This window comes from Nelusetta ayraudi, unplaced genomic scaffold (assembly GCF_046127955.1).
Source record: "Nelusetta ayraudi isolate G7.1 ecotype Tasmania unplaced genomic scaffold, CSIRO-AGI_Nayr_v1 ptg000048l, whole genome shotgun sequence".
Classification (NCBI taxonomy): domain Eukaryota; kingdom Metazoa; phylum Chordata; class Actinopteri; order Tetraodontiformes; family Monacanthidae; genus Nelusetta; species Nelusetta ayraudi.
In genome coordinates this window covers 14,405,441-14,411,440 of record NW_027466098.1, presented here as the reverse complement: position 1 = coordinate 14,411,440, position 6,000 = coordinate 14,405,441, and the positions used below count along the sequence as shown (strand labels likewise).

General features: G+C 48.4%; 1 protein-coding gene across 2 annotated transcripts in view; it reads left to right on the top strand.

Annotated features, from left to right (window-relative positions):
* The first annotated feature begins 888 nt into the window (after positions 1–888).
* Positions 889–6,000, top strand: part of slc8a2b (solute carrier family 8 member 2b) — an 88,461-nt gene continuing 83,349 nt past the window's right edge. For both annotated transcript variants that reach the window (XM_076036533.1, XM_076036532.1), the window contains exon 1: positions 889–1,090. The gene's annotated coding sequence lies outside the window, so the exon portion shown is untranslated. The remainder of the gene's footprint in view (positions 1,091–6,000) is intronic.

The following is a 6,000-nucleotide window of genomic DNA, read 5'->3' as shown; positions in this document are numbered from 1 at the left end:
TCCACAGCGCAACTCCAAATACGAGAAAATGGGTGGGACATGTGTGTGTGTGCGCTGTCGGCTGCCCTGCTTCCTCCTTCCTGCTTCAGAATCAGTCTTAATCATTTTTCAATTTGCTGCTGTTGACTCCTCCCCCACCCTCAGCGCTCTTCTCACGTTTGCTCTACTCTTGTATTTTTGATGTAGCTTATTAAATTCCTCTCTTCTTCAATCATCGTTTTGACCTTCCGGAATCCTGCTACTTTACACTACATGTTAGTCTCCCTTTTCCACAACCCTTCTTTTTGCGGTTCCCTTTTCTTTTCACCATCATTGCTTTGTGTTTTCTTCATTTTCTTCCCTCATCCCTCCCAAGACTCCTTTTCTTTTCTTAGCTGTTCGCCTTTTCTTTTCCATCATCATCATTTTGTTTGCTTCATGACTTTCGTCCTTGTTTCCTTCACTCCACGTTCTTTTTCAGTTGTTTCCTTTTCTTTCCCAAGCCCTTTTTGAATGTTCCCTCACTCTCTTTATTTATCAAATCCCCAACAATTACGTTCCTTTTCATCACTTCTGCTTCTCTCACCTTTTCCTTTCTCTTCCCTTTCACCCAAGCCTCCATCTCCCACCTCTCTGTGTGTTTTTCCCAGTCTTCCCTTCCTCTTCTCTTCTCTTTCCCAAGCCAATCCTTCCTTGTTTTTTCTCTCTCTCTCCTCTCTCCACATCCCATCCGCGTCCCCGAGGTGGGACCGCGCTCCGAGCTCGGTACCTCGCCGGAAGCGCGCTGTGTATATGTGCCTGCGCATTCGTTTGTGTACGTGTATGTGTGCGTGTGCGTGTGATGGTTGACCGCAGGGAGGTGGGGCGCGACTGTGTGTGAGTGTGTGTGTGTGTGTGCGCGCGCGCGCAGTTGGTGTTGATGTACCGGGGCTAGTGAGGGAGGGAGAGCAGAGCGGCGGGGACACAGCGCCGCGCAGAGGGCGCACACACACACTCACACACAGGCAGTCCTCTCTCTGACACACACGCACGCACACGCTCCTGTCCACACCACAGAGTATGATGTGTTCCGCCGCGAGTGTGGGCCGAAGCTAGGAAACAGCGGAACAAGGTAGGACGGTAAAGTTGCTCTCTGTTTGTCACCAGCTCTCTCCTCCGTCCTGCTCGCGCTGTTTGTCTCGCGCACACTTTGCGCTCGCCTGCTCTTTACATCAGCCCCATGCGGGTATCCGGCGGCTGATTTTCCAGCCGTGTGTGAGCCTGTGAGTGTCTGACCATGTGGAGTTGGCCGGTGGAGCCGCAGACGGTGTTAATGTGCCCGTGGAATTGCCGAGCTGCTCTTTGGCGCTCAAAGATTCAGATGGACGCGCGCCTGTGAGGGGGGGGGGGGGGCTGGGGGGAAAGGGAATTAAAATAATGTCTTGCATCCCGAGTCTAATTGTTATTGTCGCCCTTTAACCGATTCACTGTAAGCGCGCGCTCCGCGGCTCAGAGGCGCGCGCATGTGTGCTCTCCCCGCGCCCCCATATTTCCTCCCGTAAAGTTTGGGAACGTGAGCGCAATGCTTAAGCGCGCTGCGGAGATTCGCCGGGATGCTCTCCGCCTCTCCGCCTCCTGCCAGACGCTCTCATCCCGCTTAACGAGCGTCACGCTGGCCCGCCGTGGCCCCGCTGGGAGCTGAGAGCAGTGTGGGAGCTCCGGAGCCAAACAACACTCCTCACGTCTGCGCCGCTGGGTGTCTCAATTGTTGACACTTTAGAAGAAAAATGATAGAAAAGTTCATTTCACATTCTTTTTTTTTATATGTCGTATTTATTTATTTATTTATTTATTTTTTATCATTTGATTGTATGACTTGAATGACTGGATATCACAGGGTTCCTAATGTTTGTTCATTGGAGCAACACTGAGGGGCTGCACTGGCTACAGTCATTTCTCCCGCGACACTGCGCCTCTTTATCAAACGTCAAGAGACCAGAGAGATTTGTAGAGCTTCCGGTCTGATCTTCAAAAATAAAAGGTTTGATACCGGCCGAGGAGTAATCGCCTTGTAATTACACCCACCATTATTGAAAAGTCTACAATTGATGTCTTCAGATTAGTTGGATTAGTTGAATTCCATATTTGTAATTCGTTTGCCTTGTTTATAAACCAAATAAAGCTTTTATCTTGAAAACCGCTTCTGCCAATTTCCAGTTGCTCCCTGCATTTTCCCAGGCGTCTTGATGCGGTGGGCCGCTGTGTGTGCTCAGGATTCCATTCACCTCATGGTTTGGTGGAGTGAACTCCACCTCCTCACGTTAGCTTGAGCAGCTTTAACTACACATTAAAAAGACATTTGTTTTGGTCAATTTTCAAAACACTTGAATTCATGGCCACACATGCCCGCACACCTTTGCGCTCCATGCAACGTAATGTACTGCAGGTTGTGCATTTAATAGTCTGATTATGAGCTGTTGTAGTTTTTCTCGAGGCCATATGGGTTGTGTGTTTGCAGTGCGTCATTATTTTGTTCCAATTCAAGGCATCGCCGTGGAGGACGAGCAGCTGTTCCCTTTAAATATGAAAAAAATAGTTTATGCATTCGTTATGAAGTCTTGCACTCTAGTTGTAATGAGGGCAGGGGCTGTGCGGCTGCAGCAGCGTGCAGGGGAGAGGCTGCAGAGGTGGGGGAGAGGCGGGATCCTCATTCCTGTGTGCAGACTCTGCAGCAGGGGCTTCCCTGGGCTATCTTCCCTCTTTCTCTTTCTCTCTCTCTCTCTCTCTCTCTCTCTCCCTCTCTCTCTCTTCCTCTCTCGCTCTGTCTTTTCTCTGCAGTTTTTTCTGGGGCTTCCCTTGTTGTTCCTGCACCATGCAGCCAGCCCCCAGCCCGGCCCCTCCTCCACCCATGGAGTCGTGCTACTCCTCCCCTCCTGCACCTCCATACATCCATCCTGCAAGAGGTGCACGGCACTAGGCAGCAAACAGTTGCTGCAAGAATTGAAATGAGAACGAATGCGGTGCATTGAGAGGGCGCAGGTGATTAAATGAATTCAGGTGTTGCCTCAGTTCTTGCAAAGCGTGTGTTTTTAATCACCTTTTGAAATAAGGTTGAGCTTGAAAAACGTCAAAGGTTTCTGCTTTTTCTCCCCTCGTGCAAAACTCAGAAAGCCCAGTTTCGCTTTCTTTTGACAAAATCCAAAGTGCTGTTGTATCTTTCATACCGGCTAATAGATTATTCATTAACAGTCCCTCCATCGTCTTTCAGGGGTTTCTTCAGCCCTCGCTTCCTCCCTGCCTCCCCACTCACTCTGCATCTCATCCTCTACGTTACGTATCACATTCCGCAAAGCCGAGAGTCGTTTAGTGGATTGTCGGAGTCACTTAAACAGAGAGAGCAACATGTTTTTCTCCCCCCCCCCTGCGCCTTTTAACCTTAATTTACCGACTGTGCGCGCAGCTGCTTTTTCATCCTGACCCCAACATCACACTGGGGTACAAATCACACTTGGGAGGAGCTCCAGTCTGAAAGGTTGAGCAGTAATTAATTCTTTTCTTTGCATTTTGTCCTGAGCGTTTGTTTCTGTCGGAGGGAATATTCCAAGTGTCGATACTGTCCAAAACAGCACGAGGGCGAAGGCGTGTTAATCACTTAGTCGCACCGAGCGTGTCTGATGCTGTGTTGTGTATGTGTGTGTGTGTGTGTGGCTGTCAGAGGGAAGAAAGACATGGAGTCATGCCGCGGACGCAAACAGCCTGATGTTTCCACACTGCAGGCGTCGGGGCGCCGTGCCTGAATGGGAAGTGTAAACCGTCCGCCCATGCCTGGGTTGGCGGCCCCTCATAATCAGAGAGTCGTTCACTCAGCACCTGTGAGGTTAAACGCCGTGCAGAGATCAGATCAGCAGTCCAGCGAACGTACGTCCGTGTTTAAACAATCACGTAAAATGAGACAAAGTCTTCTCCTCAATGAGATCACAGAGGGAGGAGGAGGAGGATTTTTTTTTAAGTGATGCTGTTTGGCAGTTGCAGATGACTGAAGAGTTCATGCTGTCACAGAGCATGTGCAATAGTGTCACTTACCATCATGCCTCTGTGACTCATGTGATGCACCAGGATGCATCAGCCATTCGGGACGAGCCAAGACACAGCACAATTAACCCTTGGAATAAACTCCTCTGGGGATTTTCTGGCCTTTATACATTTTTTTTTTTAGAAAGATTTATTATGAACAGTCTTTCAGGTCAGACGCGCCCTGTCAGTCGTTTTTGCAGGCGTTTATTTTTGTTTTGCGGTTTATGGTAAAAATGCTTTCTGGGCCACATGGTGTTTTTGGGTGCCGTACCTCAAGTGGCCACTGGAAAAATTCTCCACACTGTCATATTACCAGTCTGGTATCCAGTTCTCATATTACATTTTTGGGTTCAGCTAGCTGCTGGACCACAGGTGGTCTCGCCCGAAAATGAATGCCTTTTTAATCAATGATTTCACAGCCAGATTTCACAGTTGGCTTTCTAATAACCATCAGTTATTTACAGCCCAGTGCAGTTGAGGAACCGTTTCTGTTATTGGAAGAAAATGAAATATGAAATAAACAAACAAACCATGGTTCCTTCCCCTTCCATCACTGGCAGTCATGGTAGACTTTGTCCAACTGCCAACAACCACGGCCGCAATAATGCGATAAAAAGGACAACAAGCATTTAAAAACACCAATTTTAAAAAAATACATATTTATTATTCTTTGGATTTCTCCGATTCACAGAGTTGTACAGCCAGTGAGAAGCACAGATGGAGAAAGCAACAAGTTTCTAAGTGCGCTTCTTGTTATTCACTGCAGACTGTGAAAAGATCCAACCGTGTCTTCTGTCGCAAAGAGCAATCACAACTTCTCCACCTGCATCCTGGTTTTTCCCGCCTTGGAAAGACAACACACTATTTAAAGGGCGTTTTTCTTTTAAAAGGTGAAGTGGATTCAGGGAAGCTGTTGTGGAAATCCTCTCGCAGCATCCCCGTGTAAACTGGCGTAATGCGCCTGATGGTACCAACAAACATCTACTCACCGCCGGCTCTTTGCTGAGCATCAGACGGAGTCTCGCTGCGAACAAAGTGGCACATTTGGCAGCCAAAGATTTCCGAGACACGAGAGTTTAATGATCTCCCAGCTGCCAGTCGAGGAAATAAGCCGATATTTGGCCGCCGTTAACTTCAAACACCTTCTCCAGCACTTATTTTTAATGGCTACTGGAACGATCTTAAAATTTCACTTGTTCCATTTTTTTTATGATCAGCGTTACACTGTTAAGACTGTTAAGAAGCTGCGTCAGTCTTCCAGCGTGCAGCCCGTCTGAACTGCGGTCGGTCGTGACTGCGGGAGGCCTCACCAGCAGCCGCCCTGAAACACCAAAAACCCGCCGACACAGAAAAAGTCATCGATTTTGAAACTCAGAAGCAGAAGATTCTTTAGAACGTCGCTGGTTGCTGCCGCTCCCACATGACGTCTCTCACCTCCTTTAAATGGGCCCTGTGGCTCTCTCTCTCTCTCTCTCTCTCTCACTCACTTCACTCTCTCTCCCCTCTGACTCTGAGGAGCCATTTGTCACTCGCACGCCCACCTCGCCCTCCAGTTCCTACACACAGTTTCCCTCCCTCATTCCCTCCCTCCGTCCGTCCGCCCCTGCTTCTCTCCTCCATCTCCAGCATCTCATTAATATGAATGAGGATTACAGAGTTTGTGTGTGTGTGTGAGAGAGAGAGAGAGAGAGAGAGAGAGAGAGAGAGAGAGAGAGTCTGGCCTGCAGTTTGATTGGCCGTGTGTCCGTTTGATGTTAAAAGGCTCGGGCCAGTTTTTTTCTTTCCTTTTTTGCCATCGTTGCAGTTATATCTTCATCACCAGAGCTTTGTTTTGTTTTTTTTAACAGCAGTCAAATGTCTTTGATTTTAGTGTCAATGCGGCAGAAAAAGAACGAGCGGAAATATTCACCGGCTCAGAACTGTCAATCGCAACCAGATGAAGCAGATTTAGTGCAGATTTCATCTGCT